This window comes from Ochotona curzoniae, unplaced genomic scaffold, assembly GCF_017591425.1.
Source record: "Ochotona curzoniae isolate NIBS_2020 unplaced genomic scaffold, NIBS_Ocur_1.0 contig_3498, whole genome shotgun sequence".
Classification (NCBI taxonomy): Eukaryota; Metazoa; Chordata; class Mammalia; order Lagomorpha; family Ochotonidae; genus Ochotona; species Ochotona curzoniae.
Window position 1 is genome coordinate 42,180,333 of NW_024465885.1, and position 21,717 is coordinate 42,202,049.

Below are 21,717 nucleotides of genomic sequence, written 5' to 3' on the forward strand. Positions count from 1 at the left end.
GTTCATGTCCTGGTGGCCTTGTTTCCCATCCAGCTTGTGGCCTTGGAGGTCAGTTGAGGACAGCTCAAGGCCTTGGGACCCTGTTCCCACGAGGGAAACCCAGAGGATTCTCCAGGCTCCTGGCTTCAGGCTCAGCTTTGCCTATTGTGACCACTAGAGGAGCATGTCAGTGAGAAGATCTCCTCTCTGTCTGTCCTCTTTGTATATCTGACTTTCCAATACACATGGATAAATCTCCCGGTGTGGTAGTCTAGTGGCTAAAGTCCTCGCCTGGCACACACCAGGATCCCATATGGCACCAGTTCTAATCCCGGTTGTCCTGCTTGCCTGGGAAAGCAGTCAAGTAGGCACAAAGTCTTGGGACCTTGTACCCACACAGAAGACCCAAAAGAGGTTCTGGCCTCCTGGCTTGAGATCTGCACAGCTCCGGCAGTTGTGGCCACTTGGGGAGAGAACCACTAGATGAAAGATCTTCTTTATCTCTCCTGTTCTCTGTATATCTCACTTTCCAATAAACATAAATCTTTTTTTTTTAAGTAGATAATTTTTAAAAAAATATACTGGGGACACAGCATCCATTTAGAACTTAAACCATGGGGTGGGAAAGATAACTAAGTTATTTAAACTCAAGCAAATTACTTTCATTTGCAAATGTACTTCCTAATAATATCAGACTTCCTCCCACATGAGCTATGAGAGTTGTGCACATGATATTGGTCTTGCAATGGAAAGGAGAAGAAAGGTGAGGTATTGTCATAAGTATGTTATATAGTATGTAGCTCCAGGTCCCTTCCAAATGATAGGAAGATTGAGAAATCGTTAAGATTTAAGCAATTCTAACAAAGACCCTTCTTGAGCCAAAATTTATCAGTACATTTTTTTTACTTACTTTTGAAATTAATGTAATGAGAACTGGCTTTATACACTTCATAGGTAAAATTTTAATAACACAATACTTCCTTTGTTAATTTTTACAATACTATATTTTCAAGTTACGTTATAGTTAAATGCTTAAGCTCTACTAAATAAAGAGTTCAACAAGTAAAAATCCGAAAGACAACTATTCAGCAGGGATATTTATAAGAACCATAAACAACAATCCAAGGCTTTTTATAAGAAGAAGAAAATCATGACTCTTAGGAAATAAACACTCTCACAAAAAGTAAACGTGAGCCTCATGAATATGAGCGTGTCCAGGGAATCCAGAGGACAGAGCTACTGGACAAAGAGGCAAACTGAAGCTCGGAGAGGTCTGTGACACTGCCCCAGTTCTCAGAAGTGGCCAATCACTAAGTCCAACGTGAGTGCACTTGACCCTAATTTCATATGTTTTTTTTTTTCTAGAGAACTCTGCAAGATGCTAACAATTGCAGTCATTCCATGGGGGAAGATTTTGACATCCTCTGAGAGTGAGAGTAAGAAGAAGAAAAATGAACATGAAAATATGATGTAAAAGGAAGGAACAATAGAGGTAGTGCAGATTATAGAAATTAATGTCAGACAATACAATTTCAGGAAGGGTCAAGTTGCCTCAGGGGAGAGAGCTCAGCAATCTTCTCAAACCCACACCACACACAAGCCTTCAATTACAACAGCTACTCACCTGTCCCTATGAAACAAGATGATCACAGGCCCATGTCCTCTACATCACTGGATAAGAAACAGCAGCCTCAAACTTCAAATTCTTCTTGGTTTACTGTGAGAGGTAGAGATGTAAAGCTCTCATGTACACTTTGCTAAGAATGCAAGTGTTTCAACTTGGGGCAGGCATTTGCTTTGAGTATATTTGATAATACTGGAAAGTCAGTGGGTTTCCTTAAAGACAAATATAACACCTACAGAATGTACACCTGGAAAATCGCTGAGTCCTAGGTGCATGTTAATATGTGCACATACAATTTTTTAAGATTTAGTTTATTTTTATTGGAAAGGCAAATTTACAGGAGATAGAAAAATCTTCCATCCACTGTTTACTCCCCAGAGGGTCACAATGGCTGGAGCTGAATCAATCTGAAGCCAGGAGCTTCTTCTGGTCTACCACGTGAGTGCAGCAGCCCAAGGCCTTGGACCATTCTACACTGCTCTCCCAGGCCACAAGCCGGGAACTGGATGGGAAGTGGAGCAGCAGGACACAATCCAGCATTCATGTGGGATCCCAGAATACACAAGCTGAGGATTCAGCCACTGAGCCATCCAGTCAGGACCCTCTGCCACAATCTTTTTAAGAAAAGATGCTTGAAGCACCAGTGCCATGGCACAGCCAACTAAAGCCTTACCTGCAGCATCGGCATCCCATATGGGCACCAATTGGTATCCCAACTGCTCTACTTGTGATCCAACTCCCTACTTATGGCCTGAGAAAGTAGTGCAAAATGGCTCAAGTCCTTGTGGCGTGGCACCCACATGGAAGACCTGCAAGAAGCTCCGGGCGCCTGATTTGGATTGGTCCAGCTCTGGCTGCTAAGGTCATTTGAACAGCGAACCAAGGGATAGAAGAACTGTCTTTTTCTCCTCCTCTCCGTAACTCTGCATTTCAAATAAAGATAAAATAAATCTTGAAAAGAACACAAAAGATTCTTGCAACTGAGCTTGAACAGAAGTGAGTCTTCAGAGACATGCCCATATGGGCTTCAATAACTACCATTTGAAACATCTGTAGGTGGACAGAATGTTGATGTAAATATAAAGAAAGAAAACACAGATTGCTCTTTTAGTATGTGAGAGAAAAGTAATTTCTATAAACTCAAGCAGACTACAGTAATAACAACAAACAAGTAAGTAAATAAATAAATAAGAAGGTTAAGCAGATGCTTCCAAAACAAAGACACAACTATAGGACCCAGAGTGTCCACCATCCAGAGTAAACATCTGAACAGATTCTGCGAAACAGTCTAAAATGTGATTCTTACATAGTATAGAAACAGTACAACAATGAACGGTAATGGTCAACTTTGATGATTTGTGTTATGCTATGACCTACAGGAGCTCACACATCCTCCCAACAATCTTCCAAGAGCATTACTGTTGGTTAGCAGGACCACTTTACAGATGGAAAAATGAGGCAAAAGAAGGCTTACATCTCTGGTTTCAAAGAGTTGACTTGTCACACTGCTCCTCAAAGGGATTTCTAAAACTTGTGAATACTAAGGGAAATCAAGGTATTCAAAAGAAGGAGTTAAACTTACAGACATTAAAAGAACATTGACAAAGTATAGAGACAAACATCTGGAGCAGAGTGTAAGAAGGAAAATTTTGGAAGAATCCTGAACTCTTAAATGCCTATAAGAAAGAAAAGGGGTGGAGCCAGAACAGTGGCATGGCTAACTAATCCTCTGCTTACAGCACTGGCATCCCACATGGACACTGGTTCCTGGCCTTGCTGTTCCATTTTTGCTCCAGCTCCCTGCTGGTGGCCTGGGAAAGCAGCAGAGGATGGCTCAAAGCCTTGGGCATCTGCATCCACACGGCAGATTCAGGGGAGAATTCTGCCGCCTAGCTGCAGATTGGCTCAGTTCTGGCCATTTCAGTTATTTGGGGAGTGAAGCAACAGACTAAAGCCCCCTTGCCTCCTCTCCCTCTCCCTGTCTCTTCATCTTTCTGTGAATACACCTTTCAAATAAAACCAAATGAATTTTTAATACACATATTTCTTAAATTACTCCTCAAAATCTTAAATATACTGTCAAACAGAAAATACATCAGTTTTTCTTATATTGGGACCCATATTTTTCAACTCAGTATTCAGACACACAATCATAGATTCTAGCTTAACCTCTGTTTGATATCGCTGTATTGTTTGGTAGTACTGGCCCCAAGCCACTAAACTTTTATATTTCCCAAATGGGTCTGAACCTTCCGTTGAAAAGCACTATCCATACGCAAGTGACCACTTTCCAAAAGGCATTATCTATATTTTTAAAACATGTGGCTTTTAAAGAGTAGGAATCCTACAGACTAACTTAGGTACTTTGGCACAAATCCTGTGAATTGACCCAGGACAGAGATTCTTAGCAAAAGATTCATGGAGAGAACTTCAAAGATATTTAAACCTTCTGGAAATGAATGCAAAAGTCTACTAAAACACAAAGGTGACATTCTTCTCCTCACCTTATGACTGGGGCAATTAGCTCTCTGATGGCAAACTCAAGACACAGGGTAATAAGATCTCCTATCAGGTCAAAAATGCTGGAACAGGGCCAGGCACGGTAGCCTAGTGGCTAAAGTCCGCATGTCACATGCCAGGATCCCATATGGGGACCAGTTCTAATCCCAGCAGCCCTGCTTCCCATCCAGCTCCCTGCTTGTGGCCTGGGAAATCAGTCAAGGACAGCACAGGGCCTTGGGATCCTGCACCTGCATAGGAGACCCAGAAGAGGCTCTGGGCCCCTGGATTCAGATTGGCTCAGTTCTGGCCACTGCAGCCACTTGGGAAGTGAATCAGCAGATTCACTTCTCTCTGACTTCTCTGTATATCTGACTTTCGAAAAATATAAAGAAATCTTTTTTTTTAAAATGCTGTAATAACTGTGTTTCTGTACTATCACTCTGTGAAGCTTGGGGGTACATGTCTGCTGTGCTCCCCTGGCCCCTCTGACAGGGAGGATTCTCAACTACAGGAAATCTCCTGGCCTCTCTGCTACCTCAGGGGTGGCCCGAGGAGAGAAAGCACTGGCTGCACAGAGTGAGGGGCTGGTGGAATTCACCCCTATGCCTGCTGGAGCCTTTCTCTCCCCTTTTCTTACAGATCTTCCAGGACTCTGGGGAGCCCAAGGTACAACCCGTTCTATCTCCTGCAGCAGGCAATCTTAGGAATCCTGGCCCACGAGAGAAAATCTGCTGTTATCCAGTGTTAGCTCTGCAGAGGTGGGTAAATTCTTCAAAATCTATGAGACAGGAATATGTAAGAGACCTATGCTATCTACCTTCAAGTCAAATTCTCCCAGCCACCATTTACCAATGGCGAAGCCAATCTTTCCGTTACCATCTGTTGACTCTACTCTGTCAATTCACCAGACCTTGCACCAGAAAAACAGCTTCTAAATTCCCAAGAAGCTCTATTCTCCTCACATTCTCAGTTTCAAGTGGGTTGACAGGAACTCAAATACTGTGTTTAACTCATCTGTTACTTTCCAATTTTAGGCAGACTTTATGTGTCTTCTAGATCAGCCAGCTCTACTACATACTCGTGTCCTCATGCAGCCCCCATTGAGCAGAAATGTTCCTAGAAACCAAGACACAGAACCACTGGAGCATTCTTCAGATGATTATTTTTCTTTAGCCTAATGCCCAACCATAGATCAATGCCAAAGTTGCAAGGTAGAGTTAAATGGGCATTTGGTTAGAGCTTCCGCCCTCATAGAAGGAGTATTTCACTGTGATGTTCTAGGTGAACTTCCAGACTAACAAATATTCAGGTGTTGTGATATCTGTTCACAAGTTAATAATACAGTTCAGGATGCACTATCGATGGTTTAGATAAGAGACTCGACTCCACAGAGATGATAACTCCCAAGAATTGAGAACCAGTGTTGCGGCTCCTATTTAGACTTCTCATGTGTAAGTTTTATTTGCAACATTTGCCAATTTAGTCATCATACAACACATGCAATCTAATACTTGAGAAACAAATCAATTGGACTGTGAGGCTGGGAGGAACAAAAAAAGTGTTTGGTTACATGAATCTCCTCAGTATTATTTTGTCTCTGTCTTGACAATGTTCTTAGAAAGATAAAAATCTCATTCAGGATCTTTTCTCATTCAGAACTTTTAACCTGAATATCCACATTACAAAGCCTCTGAGGTCTGAAACAAACTTTTTCTGTCTCCAGGGCATTGTAGCTGATCCTGTGTCTATTCTTGTGGATTTGTATCAGGACATACAGCTTAAGTGCTGTTGGTTCTCTTTGTTTCTGGAGCTCTATGTTTCTGCTGCTCGCCATACTAAACACTGGACAGCATCATAAGTCAGTCATCTTCAGGAAGGAAGAACTGGTAAATGAGGAAAATGCATGTTCAAGACCTGCTCAGGGCACTAGAATCATGGTACAACAGGTTAAACTACCACCTGTGACAATGGCATCCCAGTGACGTGCCAGGTCAAGTTCCAGGTTCTATGCTTATAATGCAGCTTCCTGCTAATGCTCCTAGGAAAGCAGCAGGGGAATGGCCAAAGGATGTGGGCCCTGTTACACCTATGGGAGATCCAGAAGGAGCTCTAGGCTCTGGGCTTTGCGTAGCCCAAATTTCGCTGTTGCAGCCAACAGGGAAGCGAACCAAAAGATGGATGGTATCCATCTCTCTGTCTCTGTCATTCTGCCTTTCAACTAAATAAATCGTTTTTAAAAAGTAGTTAGAATGGGGAACAGCATTGTGACACAACAGGCTGGCCAACCACTATGTCACTTATGATCCAACTTCCTAGCAATGCATCCTGGAAAACAGCAGATCATGGTTCAACTGCTTGGGTCACTGAGATGATGGATCTAGAGGGTTGAGCTCCTGCCTACCACACAGAGACTGTGGCAGTAGTCTTAACAATTCACGTGAGACAACCACCCCATAACTGGTTCTCTAGGATGCCTATGTCAATGGAACTGAGTTCCCTAGAATACTGGACACTGGACTAGTTTGTATCTTACTTTAATTTTTTAAGGTAGAACAACACAGTTTCAGGGCTGTTCCATCTGTTGCTTCACTCCTCAAATGCACGCAACAGCCAGGGTTAGACGAGACCAAAGCTAGAAGCCAAGAATTCCATCTAGGTTTCTCACATGGGTGACAAGGGCACATCTGCTTGAGCCATCATCCACTGCCCCCCAGTATAAACATTAGCAGCAGGAAGCTGAAGTCTAAGTAGCTAAGAATAAGACAGATATTCTAACATGGTTCAGTATTAGCTGAACCCATTGTGCCATTATGCCTGTCTTAGACCATAGGAATTGTCAAAAGTATGTGTGAGTGCAGCATGTTCAGCTCTACTTCAACTTTAGTAAGACTAGTAAGCACTCCCTGGAAACTTGAACAAAGTGTAGTGACCTACTTCACAGCTTCCCAACAACTCAGCCATGAAGCCAAATTTCTGCTCTTCAGGGAACTCAGGTTCCCTAGGGAAGTTCAAGGTAGAAGTATACATCACAGGCAATGTGAAGAAGACAGATGAGGGCTTTGAGGAGCAAGCCACAGCAAATCAGCTCTAAGCCAGTGTGCAAGCACCACCTACTGTAGGATTCCAACCAGAGGACAGGCCAGAAAAGCAGAAGTAAGGGGACAGCCTTAAAAAGAAAAGAAAAAAAAAACCCTGCTGTTGGCCTGGGGTTAGTGATGCTGGAGGGATGGACAGAGAGGACGTTAGGGCAGTGAACCTATTCTGCCTGACACCGTGGTGATGGATATGCATCGTTCTATCTGCCAGAGCCACAGAACGTCTCACACCAAGGACAAACCCTACTGCAAACTCCACAGCCTGGGTGACAATGCTCAGCTCAGGTTCCCGGATGGGAGCAACTCCCTTGGGTGGGGAGTTGGTAAGATAGGAGTTACATAGTGGTAGAGAAGGCTGCAGGGAAATGCTCAGTGGCTTTTCTCTCAATTTCGCTGTCAACTCAAAACTACTCCAAAAAACAAAAGCATTACAAACAACCAAGTTGTATTACAGACACATTAAGAGAGGAAACAGATTAGTTGGCTCAGTAACTGTAAGTTCCATGATGCCCAACTCTTTTGGATCATGGAGATAAGAATCCCAGTTCTAACACAGGATAGGCAGCAAGTCAGTCTTAAAACTGGGCAGTTTGGACCTGGCGCACTAGCATAGCTGTTAAAGCTCTTGCCTTGAATGCCCGGGATCCCATATGGACACCAACTGTAATCCGGGCAGCCCCACTTCCCATCCAGCTCCCTGCTTGTGGCCTGGGAATGCAGTCAAAGATGGCCCAAAGTTTTGGGACCCTGCACCTGCATGGGAGACATGGAGGAGGCTCCTGGCTTCAGATAGGCTCATCTCCAGCTGTTGTGGCCGCTTGGGAAGTGAACCATCGGATGGAAGATATTTCTCTCTGTCTTTCCTCCTCTCCATGTATCTGCCTTTCCGAAAAAAAAATAAATAAACCTTTAAAAACAAAGCAAAACAAAAAAAAATTGGGCAGTTCCTACAATGGTGTTGTACAGGTGGCTGAAATCTTTCTAGAACTTTCATTCACTTGGTTCTAGCCTAAGGGAAGAGAAGGTGGCTGTGAGGCTAATGGCAACAGTCATAGAAACCTTTTACAGAGACTTAATTCTAGGTCAGGTACTGCAGAAACACTTTGATCTTCTCAAGAATGCGAGCAGGAAAGCAGTCATTCCGAGCAGAATCTGAGGCTCAGGGCGCTTACGTGACTTGCCCAAGGCCACACGATGGTGAGGCGCAGAGCTGTTCTGGGGCCGCCTGGTCTGCCAGCACTTTCAGAGTTGTCACAAGGCCCCAGTTCCAGGGTCCCATCCACAAGACCTTCAGCAAAGGGGTTCAAGTGACTCAGAGAGAAAATACTGTGTGTGTGCTGGAGACAAAGGCTCTGATTTATTTCAACTGTAAAATTACAAAGTGCTTTCTAAGTCATTTCTTTGCCCCAATTACTAACCTATTTCATCAACAGTCTGAAAATGCCCCCGCGTACCGGGGCCCTCACAGCACAAGGAAATGGTGCAGACCTACCCGTTGGGTGTACACCGGCTGTTCCACCAAGGTAAACAAGAACACATCGGTACTATAGTTAACACAATGAAAAAAGAAGAAGGCTTTGTTGTTGTGAAGGCTGGATACTATTAGAGAAGAATCACGGAAGGGTGTATTTTTAGAATTCACTCAGAAGGGCTTTCATTTAAAACAACATAATCTGGGGCACGGGTTATGGAGCAAACCTGCTAAAGTACCGGTCCAGGTCAAGCTGTTACGCTTGCTAGTGCACCTTGCTAGCGCAGCTGGGGAAGACAGAAGAAGATGAGAGAAGCGAGTAGAGTTCCTGGTCCCTAGTTGTGACCTGGCCCAGCCCTGGGCATTACACCCATCTGGATGGAAGATTCATTCTCTCTCTCTTGCTTGCTCTATTTCTCTCTCTGCATTTCAAATAAAGAAATCGTTCTGAAAAATTGTTTTTAATTACGTAAACATTCACCTACAGAAACACAAATGTGTTTGCAACTTTCAAAATGAAAGAAAGAAACCAGGAATACAGGGTTTGCAGGTATCCCCGAGTATGGGCTTTCAGTATTTTTCCACTTTGTTCTTTATATAATAGCAATATATTATGTTTTTTAAAAATCCATAAAATGCTTTATGCTGGCACTTAGGAATGTCTAAAATACAGAACAAAAACCATTCTATTTAAAATGGAGGCCAACTTCTTTGCAAACCATCCTTCATGCCAAGCCTGTGTGCCCGTAAACACCTGATCTCATTAAGAGCCAGATCCCTAACTCTGCTCCAACAGGAGAGCAGCGGGATTCTTGGCCTATTTAGGACACAGCAGCACCACTTTCTACTTTCACTGTGGTTGCTGTGCTGCATTTTTCTTACAGGTACAGGAATGAACTCAAGTATGCACCAATCTTTCCCCGTGGAGAAAGGCAGGGCACTCTCCTGCCTTCCTGTTGTGCCAATTCATTTGGAAGAGAGAATCCTGGGCTATTGAGAGTTATCTGTTGGCACTTGCAATGTAGAGAAATCTGAAAAGTAATGTCCTGCCCATCTGCATATCAAACATGCACAGAAAAGCAAACTGCCTTCCTGGCAACCACAGCAGCCTTCAGTTCATACCGTCAGCCTTCACTGCACACTGCAGAACGTGCACAAAGCAGGGAGAACCCATAAAACTGCATGGGGTCCCCTAGAAGACAATTCTGGAAAGCTAGCAGGCCTGGTATCCCAGGGTATTTCCTATTCCCTACAGATGTGCATGATAATGCACTTCCCACCAGGTAATACTTGTGGGGTTTTTAGGGCACTAGATGAAAGGGGCTGGGAGATGCAAAATGCTTGTTACTGAGCGGGGCCCGCGGCTGTCCCTCCAAGTCTTTGCAGTGGTGATTAAAGTGATTGCTTCCATGCCTTCCTACCTTGCTGCGATGTAAGGTTTAATTAATATGCACTCAGGGTTTTAAGATCCCTAGATGAAAAGGGGGCCAGATGTGAAAATTATTATTTTGTTCAAAGTACACTGATCGACTACCATCTGTGGACAAATCTACCACATGCCACTTAAAATGAATGAACAGGCTCACAAGCCAAAAAGCTCAGGTTTGCATCTTTGAAAGGCTCAGAAACCTGCCATATGCATCCAACCCACACTGATAGGCAGCTCTAGAGAGAAGGGACACCCTCAGTGAACCGCCTGACCAAAGTGGGAAAGGGGGAGAGGTGGGGTCTGGATGGCCAAAGCATGCGGAGGGAGATTATTTTCCCCCTAGTTGGAGGGTAAATGGAATGGCAGCTACACGGAATTTTGTTATTTTCCATCATTTTTTTTTTAAAGTTACCCTTGCTTTCCTAACAGAACAAGACAAAAGTTTCTTTTACTCACCAGCCACCAGGAAAGATAACTATGTGTAATGGAGTTGAATAAATTTAGGCAGAAGAACCAACAGAATGAGTAGGATCCAGGCTGTGTATGTCTGAACAAAATCTAGTCAACACTCAAGGGCCATAGGTAGCAATGGTCCACAGGAGGAAGTGGATTGGCCTGCATTACAGCGGTGGGAAACCTTCCTTTTGCCAAAGGTCATTTGGATACTTCTAACACTACTCACAGCCCAGACAAAATTATTAAGTTAAACACTAGCCTGGGGCCGGCTTGTGGTTTAGCGGGTTAGACTGAAACCTGCAGCACCTGCATCCTTTACCCACGCTGGTTGGATTTCTGGCTGCTGCACATCTGATCGACTCCCTGCTAATGTGCCTGTGAAAGCTACAGATGAATCAAGAGCAACAGCCCTGCCATCCAAGCAGACATGGAGCTTCAGCCTGGCCCAGCCCTGGCCGTTGCAGCCATTTGGAGAGTCAAGCAGTACAAGTAGTACATTGGAAAGTCAGGTAGTCCCTCCTCTCTAAAATTCTGCCTTTTAAGTACTTTAAAAATATTTTTAAAAGAATTATCCTGCTATAGGTATTTTTTTTTCCAATCTATTTTATTGCAAAGTCAGATATATAGAGAGAGGAGGAGAGACAGAGAGAAAGATTTTCTGTCTAATGATTCACTCCCCAAGTGATTGCAATGGCCAGTGCTACGCCAATCCGAAGCCAGGAGCCAGGAGCTCTTCTGGATGGCCTACATGGGTGCAGGGTCTTGGGCCATCCTTGACTGCTTTCCCAGACCACAAACAGGCTGCCATGATATGAACAGGTGCCCATATGGAATGTTAGTGCATTCAAGGCTAGCACTTTAGCCACCAGGCCACCATGCTAGGACCCCTGTTACAGGCTTTCTGAACTTTGAATACAACTTACAGAAGGATCAGATCAAATGAATTTCAGTACCTTGTGTGGCCCAGCCAACAGGATGTTCCTCATACCTGGTCTGTACTGTAAATAACTCAGAATCAACTCAGGTCCCCACCTCTGCTCAGAACCCTCCAAAAGCTTCCAAAGCACCAACAGTAGCAGCACAGCTTTCCTAACCACGCTCCTGTCCAACATCTTGACTCTACAGCTAAGCTTGAGTGGTCTCCATGCTAATCCTCCCAATATGCCAGGCCCTGCTCTCTGTCCCACCCCCACCTCACCATATTTGCTCCACTGTCGCCCATACAGCAGATCTTCTTAATCCCCATCAAAGTCCAAGCTCCAACACCTGCCTGTTGTAATAACTGCCTTTTACCATGACTGGCTCACTGTGCATTTTGCATCCATAGTGCATAGAGTCATGCAAAGTCAGGGATGCTGTTTGGTCATGTCCATTACTATATCTTAGCTACCTGGAACTGAGTGTGGCACAAGATGAGGCACTCAGAAAATACATGGAGAACATGTGGGTGATGAATTCAAACAGTAAAAGCCAGCTCTCAAGGAAAAACAGAGAAGCTTCCAGAAACACCTTCATGATTGCGCAGCTAGATGCTAATATGCCCTGTGCACATAGTTCCCTTGGCAACCCCTCACAGAAGGGTAATAAGAACAAGGCACGAGTTAACCATTCCTGGTCCCCAGGCCACAATACTTGCAAACACCACCTAAGCCTTACTCTTACTAACTCTAGGGCAGGAAAGTCTGCTAACATGGAATTTACCCAGAAAATCCATCTGCCAGAACTGCAACCCTAATGTTAACAGCTCAGCCACAATGCACAGAGAAAAAGGAAAAAGAAGGAACCTGACATTGAAACCAAAGCTCTCATAACTACAAAGACAGTGGGGAGATTCCAGGCTCCATTACATGCGGATTCTCCTAACATCTGGGCCTCCTGTTTGACAAGAGACAGGATTTGGAGAAGCATCTGAAGTTAAGGAGACACCTTGCTGGGGACCATGAATAAAAGTCAGCATTCTGTCTGCTCAATATTGGTTTGTCTGTGTGTTAAAGGCTAACTAGGTCTGGTTCTCCAGAACTCAGGCAGCTGTTCCTTCAGACTGATAGATTATGGTGGAGACTTGATCTAACAGTGGCATTGGAGAGATGGTGCTAGTCATGGGAATGAGTCATCCAGGGAGGTTCCATGAGGTTTTATTATTTCACCTGTAGTTTCATCCTAGGTTATCTTATGATTCTTGGCTCAAAATGATGACCACCAGGGCCAGTACAGTAGCCTAATGGCTGAAGTCTTCACCTTGAATATACCTGGATCCCACACAAGCGCAGGTTCGTGTCCCAGTTGCTACACTTCCTTTCCAGCTCCCTGCTTGTGGTCTGGGAAAGCAATGGAGGACGGCCAAAGCCTTAGGACCCTGCACTCATGTGGGACACCAGGAAGAGGTTCCGGGCTCCTGGCTTAGGATCAGTTCGGCTCGAGCCATTGTGGCCTTTATGGCGGCATGGTGATTTCAGGAATCACTGAGAAGGCCCTTCTTGTAGAACATCACTTGTGAGAACAGGTTCGGACTCTTGGATGCCACACTCTCTGTGTTTTGCCCAAGAGATGCTGAGGCTGGTAGCCCTGAGCGGCTTGGGGCTGGAGTTTTTATGTGAGGGAGTATGTTTAAGAGAAGGGCTGCTCAGAATTGACATGGCTCCACTTTATTTCATCATGGATTTTGAAATGCAATTGGTAAAATAGGTACTGCCATATTTATTCTATACCTTTGTCTGAAAACTTGTAGGAGTCTTTCTTTTAATGATTATTATGGTTTTTGTAGGTTTTTTTTAAGATTTATTTACTTTTATTGGAAAGGTGGATATACAAAGAGGAAGAGAGACAGAGAGGAAGATCTTCTGCCCGATGGTTCACTCCCCAAATGATCACAAAAGCTGGAGCTGAGCCAATCCAAAGCCAGGAGCCAGGAACCTCTTCTGGGTCTCCCATGCGAGTGCAGGGTCCCAAAGTTTTGGGCCACCCTCGACTGCTTTCCCAGGCCACAGGCAGGGAGCTGGATGGGAAGAAGGGCCACCGGAATTAGAACCGGCATCCATATGGGATCTCGAGTGTGCAAGGCGAGGAATTTAACCACTACACCATCACGCCGGGCCCGATTTTTGTACAGTTTTAAAATGCACCTGATGTGTCAGCAGCTATGGTAGGTCTTAAAAGAACACATGGGCTGCTGCTACCAGTTGGGTAAAACAGCCGAGTGGAGTGGAGAACCGAGAAACTGCCAACACAAGCTTTGGGTACAGCACAATGGCTTGATGGCTTGTAGGCACCAGGATCCCATAAGGGCACCAGATGGTGTCCCAGCTGCTGTACTTAGAATCCAACTCCAAGCCTCTAGTCTGGGAAAGTAGTAGAAGATAGTCCAAAGCCTTGGGATCTTGCACCCACACGGGAGACTGGACAAAGCTCCTTGCTCCTGGCTTCAGATCGACTCAGCTCTGGCTGTTGTGGCCTTTTGGGGCGTGAGCCAGCGGATGGAGCATCTTCCTATCTCTCCTGTTAGTAAATATGGTCTGCCTTTCCAATAAATAAATAAATAAATAAATAAATCTTAAGAAAAAAATCTGTTTTTTTTTCTTTTTTCAATTTGTCTTTGTTTTAACTTCATATCTGCTCTCGATCTTATCTTGTGGCTTCTCACTTAAGGGAATCTACAGTGATGCAGTAATAGAGGCTACGATATCCAGATGTGAAGATACAATGCAAAATGCATCCCTCCTTCCAAATCAAAGATGGGCTCCCAATGAAACCGCTGGACGTGTTTAGATAATGGGATCCTGGACCGTGTAACATAGTCTGTACCAGCGAAGTTGGGGCACACTTAAATAACAGACTGATGGAATTCTAACTTGTCACAAATGACTATATTATTGCAACAATATGGGGAAAATCAGTCGGGGGGGGGTAGAGATTTTTTTTTGGGGGGGGTAGATCCTAGACCCTACAGAATTGTACCATAAAATTAAAAACAAAAATCCAAGTCTAACGGCCTCTTAGAGAAGCTTCCACTTGGAGGACATCACTCGCTCCTACCCCAGGTTGGCATTCTGCAGCTGAGTTTCCACATCATGCAATCACCACAGCCCAAGGATTCCAGGCAGTCACATCCAACTTTACCCTTCGAGTCAAAAGGCAGACAGGTGAAGAAGACCTGTGGCTGCACAAAGCTCATAGAAGAAGTGCCTCGTGGCCGTCAGATTTCAAACGACAAACAGAAATAAGAGACAGGCAGTACAACCTGCAATAAATCAGCTGGTAGAGCGGAGGACTTTAGGACAAAGATCCAGAAATAAAAGGCAGGCAAACAGTTCAAACGCCACCTTGCGATGCACTTGAGTGAGTTACTGAATCTTTACAGTCTAACCCTCGCTTCCTTTTCACTCCAAGGCCTCAAAAAAAAAGTCATTTTGCCCAAAATGTCCAATTATTGAAAAAAAGCAAGTTGTACTTCACTGTTGCCTTCATCTACTGTATTTACCCATTTTGTTTAATTTCACTACTACTGAAAATTACTTCCAGATTCTATCTTCTCTTTAGTTTCAGACATTTTCATCCTACGTGAAACCTCTTACTCCTGGATTAAAAGAAGAAAAACACAAATGGAAGATAACCCAGATTAAAAAAAAATACAAAATACAACTCTAATATCTGGGTCTGAAATGTATAAATTAAAAAAAAAAACAAACACATAAATCCATACCACAATGAGTCATCCCTCCATAGCCACGGGGAACTGGCTCCAAGACTTGTGGACGATAACAAGAACCTTATATAAAATGACGTAACATTTGCCTATAAACTCCCTATTCTTTAAATAATTTCCAATTACTCAGAAAACTGAATACAATGCACCTGCTGCATTATTTACGGAAAAATGACAAAAAGTCTGTGTATGTTCAATGCAGAGCAGTTTTTTGAACCAAGCTTTTCAATTTGCAGCTAGCTGACTCCTCAGTGGCACAACCCCATGGGTACAGAGGGTTGACTGTTGTGTCAAGCTACAGGCTGAGCCTTAATGCCTAAAGAACTGCATTGCAGGCTTTGCCTGATGAAGAACCTCTGTATATTACAAGGACCCCAAGGATGCCACGAGTCAGCCAAGCAGCACTGGTTCACCTAAGACTCAAGAGTTAGAAAGCACCCAGGATAGGAACTTGAGTCTCTTCCTGTTCTAAGCTCACTTACGCATGCTCTCTCTCTCTTTCACATTTCATTAAATCAACATTAATTCATTCACACTGGTGATCCTTTCGGTTTACCATCCTCTTGACTCTTCAAGTTTATGGAACGTCTAGCAGTTACAGCACTGCCTGGGACACATGCATGCCGTGTCAAAGCCGAGCTCCTGGCTCCGCTCCCAGGGAGAGATTCCTGCTCATGCACTCCCTGGGAGGCAGCAGGTGATGGCTCAAGGAGTGGCTCCCTGCCAGTCATGGAGGAGAGGCGGACAGAGTTCTTGGCTCCCAGCTTCAGCTTGGCCCTGCCTAAAGTTTCACAGGCATTTGGAGAGTGAACCAGTGCCTGAAAAATCTATCTGAATCTCTACCCTCCTGCCTCTCATTTTTTAAAGCATTTAACATTCAAAAACAGATCACAGAATGTGGCATATGCTATTTAATGCTCTTGCAGTCTTTAAAACAAACAACACTCCTCTCCCCCTGCACACACACCCCAAAATCGTGTATTCTGCTTTACCCCTACCATCTCTCCCAAGCCTGCCTGTTTTCCCTTTTAATCCATGAGGCCCTGAGGGAGGGGGAGCTGTGTGACACACTTCATCCAGTCTTCCAAGAATATTTCCATAGAGTAGATCTACATTGCCTCCATGAATGATTTGCTAAAAGAATAAATGTTTGAATTAAGTAACCTTGCCATCTCCCCTCACCCCTGTACCACCCCCCAGAAAGAACTCATAAGAAGCATAACAACTCAGCGTCACTCTATGCACTTGAATACATTACCTGATGTTGTTGGCTCACTGGAACTCCTCTATATACATCAGAAAAACAGACAGCACTGCTTATTTCCCAAAGGCTGGAATCTGACTTGGAGCTCTTCCTTTTTTGGCTGAACTCCACACTGTGTTTGCATTTTGGACTACTGCGACTATCTCTGCATTCCCTCTTCAGCCAAGATCAGGAGAAACCCCTGGAGCTGTCAACTTCTGGACCCCTTGCAGGAGGGATTTTGCTGCCTGGCACCCAGTCTGGGTGCTGTTCTTCATTAGCTTCCTTTTTTCCATCAAAGCCCTCCGTCTGCATTACAGAGATTGATGATGTTTGACCAGCAAAGGTAGCCCTGATAATAGCAACGGGCTCGGTCCTGACTTTGTCAGATCCCTGGTACCTGCACCTGAGCCTACAGGCAAATTAACCCAGGCCTCTGGACAGCTTTCTTTTCTAAAAAAAAACTTTGAAGACAGTTATACACAAGCCCCCTCACTCCCTCACCAACCCCAAAGGCACACAGTTCTCTGCAGAGGCTCCAATAGGAGCAGGGAGAAAAAAAGCTCTGCTTTGAGCAGCCTGGCTTCTTCCCAAGCTAAACACGCTGATGTAAATCTGTCTCCATTACTGCCCTAGCCTGTACAGGGCCAGGGCACCCAGCTTTTCCAGAGTTAAGCACTGTTTACCCACTGTCAAGTGGGTATTTCCCAGTCTGCCTGTCCTCCTCCTGTGGAGGTTGGCTGCTACCACCCTACCCCCCACCCAGGCAACCAAATGTGGCATCAAAGGAGCCTCCAGAGTGGCCATCTGTCCCTGCCACACCAATGTTTATGCAACATGAACAGGAGAAGGGGTGGGCTTGAGGGAGGCTGCAGGGTGTCCAGCTGTAGCAGCACCAGGCACCAACATCCCAGGCCCTATGCACCCCAGGATAAGATGGTCAGAGTCTGCTACTTCTTACAGAGGAGGAGAAAAACACACATTTAGTAAACCAGCTTAGGGGAGCAGCTAACACTCAGACCCCTAATTCTGCAGTTTTCTTCAGTATTATTTGTCTGGCAAAAAGCCACACAGTAACAACATGATGACTGAACCAATAATGGCTTGACAAATTCACTGAAGGCTAGGAAAAACCGGATGGGCTACTGCAGAAAAGATACAGATAAGAAATTAACCTGAAAGTCTGAATTCTCCAGCTAATTTGATAAGATACCATCACTGAAACACCTCCTGCCTCCCAGAACCAAAAGACAATTTGCGTGGGAACACTCCTAGGTTGGAAAGTCAGAAAAACACAGCTCTAATCCAGAGTTCCTCCACCCTGCCCCACCCATAATGTTGTGGCTTGCATCAAGCATCAAGTCACGTGGGTTCAATCCATGGGACTGCAACTGGGGATGTGCACATGGCAGAGGAGTGTGCCACTGATCAGGTGCAGTCAGCCCTCCCCATCTGTGGGTCTCGCATCCTCAAGCTCAAGTGTAGGTGGAAAATACTCAAAAAAAAAAAAAAAAAAAAAAAAGAGAAAGAAAGAAAGAAAGAAAAAGAAACCACAATAACAACAACAACAAAAGACAAATCTGTGCCAAGCATGTACAGACTTTTGTTCCTTGTTATTATTCCCTAGAAGATAAGCATAACAAGTGTTTATATTAGATTTACCCTGTATTCATTTTTTTAAAGATTTATTTTATTTTTATTTGAAAGGCAAAGTTTACACAGGGAAGGAGAAACAGAGATCTTCTAATTTCTGGTCCACTCCCCAAATAGCTCCAATGACTAACACTAAGCCAGTCCGATATCAGGAGCCAAGAGCCTCTTTCAAGTCTCCCATGTGGGTGAAAGAGGCACAAGCGCTTGATAGGTCGTATGCTGCTTTCCCAGGCACATTAATAGGAGTTAGACTGGAAATAGAGTAGCTGAGACTCAAGCCAGAACCCATATGGGATGTCTTTACCAGCCATACCACAAAGCCCCAGTCCCTGTATCAGGTATCCTATGTAACTTAGAGATAAGGACAAGTGTATAGAAGATGTGTTGTGGCTCTATGAAACTTCTATGTCATTTTCAATAAGCATCACTGGATTTTGCTATCTGTGAATGTCAAGGGACATTGTACTGCCTTGCCAAGGACCTGATTAGAATTCCAAGTATATCACAGATGCTCAATGCATGTAGTTTCTCTTCCTTTGCATCTTCACTTCTAGCCTCATCCTCTTTTCGTTCCTTTCCAAGGGGGCATGGGCACACACTGGAGGTAAAATGTCCCCGTATGAAGAAGTGATTACTAAAATGAGCCCCACAGCCTTCTGTGGCAGCAGGTCAAACAGCTCCTTGTGATACAACATTGGAAAGATGGTTCAGTTCCCAGCAGCTCTACTTCCACTCACGCTCTCTGCTAACCAATGCACTTGGGAAGGCAACAGAAGACAGGTCCTTACCAGGATCCCCATCACCCATGCAGGACACCAAGATGGAGTTTCTGACTCAAGGCTTCAGCTTGGTCCAAACCTGATTGCTGCAGCCACTTGGGAAGCGATCCAGTGAAGAGAAGATGCCTCTCTGTCACTCTGCTTCTCAAATAAATAAATAATAACTTCTAGAAAAAAACTCTTGACTGTTTTGCTGGTCATTAGGTGAAACTAAACTGAAACTTGCCAGCTCCACCAAGGGATGGGATGTCTCTGCTGTCATCCCAGTGAGGCAGTGGAAAGACGCCCACGGTGGTTCATCTACAGTTTGTATTAAATCTATTAGACCTAGACCCAAGCACAGAAAGATAATTCACATTATTCATCACATAAATTTGCTTAAATCCCCTCAGGGAGAAGATGGGCAAGCCACTGTGCTTAAAGCCAAGAGATGATGCATCCACTCTATGATTCAGCCTCAACAGCTGCAGTGTAAGAAAACACACACACACACACACACACACACACAGGGACTAACAATTTTTAGATGCACCCCTTGCTTCCTTTATTTAAGATGTGCGCTTCAATGTCATCATTTCCCTTCATTCAAAGAATCAGTCTTGACATTTCTCTGGACAGTTCTGGCCAGGTTTTAATTGACCCTCAAAGAAACAATGAACCCTGGAGATTCTGTATAGAGCACAGCAGTAGGTCTCCAGGACATACAATGTCACTGGGCATAGGGGAGGAAATAAAGTCGAAGGTAGGTTTGGACACACAACCCTGACTCTGGGCAGCAAAACAGGCACAGGGCTGGGACCGAGCAGAAAGACAGCAAGAAGGAGGCAAGATTCAGTTGATGCTGAAGGAGAGGCATAATGTAACAAGGCTGAGAGCTGGGGCAGAAGGAAGACAGGACTCCGGGAGGCTGGTATCCCTCAGCTACACAGCTGTCACAAGGCAAACATACCCTGAGCAGTGGACAACAGTCACTGGAGTCCCTGCGGAGGCAAAGAGACAAACAGCAAAACTGCTCTTGGAGAAGCACGTGGATTCAAAGAACAGATTCTTTTTATTATTATTATTATTAGAAAGGCAGAGCCACAGAGAAAAGGAGAAACAAAGATATTCCATCAACTGTTTCACTCCCCAAATGCCTTGATGGCCAGAGCTGAGCTAATCTGAAGCCAGGAGCCAAGATATTCTTCTGGGTCTCCCATGCCAGTGGAGGGTCCCAAGTCTTTGGGCCATCTTTTACTGCTTTTCCAGGCTACAAGCAGCCAGAACACAAACCAACACCCACATGGGATTCTGGCTGTTGAATTGGGAGCATTAGCCACTGAGCCACTGTGCCAGGCTCCAAGGAACAGATTCTGATGCTAGTGTATCTGGGTATTACTCCTGACTCCTCTACTTTGCAACTCCATGGCTTTGCAGAAGCTACGTAAGCCACAGAAGTGGTATCTATGTTGTGTATTCGTTTTTAGAGAAAACCAGCTGGACTGCACTTGCAAGTGACACTGCAAGGAAGGAAGCCACATGGAGCTCTCCATAGACAAGGTGGAACAAAGATCAGAGTTGTCCTAGGAGAAGGCACCCTCCTCACCATGACCCATCACCAAGGTCTGTCCTTGGTAGGTACAACGATCCCCAATAAAGAGAAGTGAGGACTCAAAGTGAAGGAGTGAAATTTCAAAACAGTTCTGGGAGTTCACCAAGGATAAAGACAGAACATTGACAATCTGTGCGACCAAGTGTTCCCTGGTGTTGCTTTTGCCATGATTTACAGAATAATGGTCACCCCATAGGAAAACGCACCTCACAGAGGATGACTGTGCATCCAGCAGCTGCTGCGTACATCCAGAGCAAGGAGCAACCAGGGCTGGGGCCCTGGATCTGGGCCACAAGCAAGACTGGAGGAACAAGTTGCAGCAAGAGTGGCAGAGCAGGCTGAAATGCTGGATGGGCAAGCTGCAAAGCTGCAGGGATTAGAACTCAGGAAGCAACTGGAATCTAGCTGTCCACCAATGAGGAGTCTCTTATGTCTTCAAGTTCTGGACCAAAGCAGCATTTTTATCTGGTAAGTATTAGAACATGCCACCTACCAGCAAGGTTTAGATGGGCCTGTTGAGGGAGGAAAGGTAGAGATGGAAAGAACAGCAGCAACTCCCTCTACCCACAAGAAAAGTCCAAATCATTCTCCCCTGAGAAGTGAACAGGACAACTTGGATACATGTCAATCACTATCCTTGATGACACAAAGGAAACAGCCTACACACCCAGGAGGCAGGGACAGGCTTGGGTGGCAACAGAACACTTCCTTCTCTGGAGTGTATTCACTGACTCCGCCAGTTTACCACTTGTTTATCCCGGGGGTCGGGGGGAACCCCATATGTATCACGCAATGAAGATGTCTACCACAACCACAGCAGTAAGTCCCTGGTGAAACAGTTCTCCCAGCACTACTCTGACGTGAGTCCAGTTTCAACAGCTCCAAGGCAAAAACATTCTGACAGCAAACTCCTCCCTGCTTCAGCCCAAGTCAATCCTTGTGCCACTTTCCCAACATCACAGGGACAGGCCAAGGAGAAGAGGGAAAGCCTAAAGCGAGAGAAGGCCACCACAGTCTCCCCAACAACCACAAGAACCACCAACCAGGCTGGACCCCAAAGCCTCAGGAGGCTCTCAGGAGAGCAATTTCAAAGCCTCAGATTTTAAACAGGGACAATCAATAACCCTCCCCCCGCAAAAAGTCACCAGTAACCAACTTCCTAAAATGTGCCCAAGGGTGGATGTGGGTAGCTC

At 44.8% G+C, this 21,717-nt stretch overlaps 1 protein-coding gene across 3 annotated transcripts in view; it reads right to left on the reverse strand.

The window, feature by feature from the left end:
• The window catches only part of TIAM1 (TIAM Rac1 associated GEF 1), a 198,993-nt gene that overhangs the window by 171,848 nt on the left and 5,428 nt on the right, over window positions 1-21,717 (reverse strand). Inside the window, exon 3 of one of the 3 annotated variants that reach the window (XM_040980719.1) lies at window positions 1,604-1,696. The exons of the other annotated variants lie outside the window; for them this stretch is intronic. The gene's annotated coding sequence lies outside the window, so the exon portion shown is untranslated. The remainder of the gene's footprint in view (window positions 1-1,603; window positions 1,697-21,717) is intronic. 3 annotated transcript variants of the gene reach the window in all.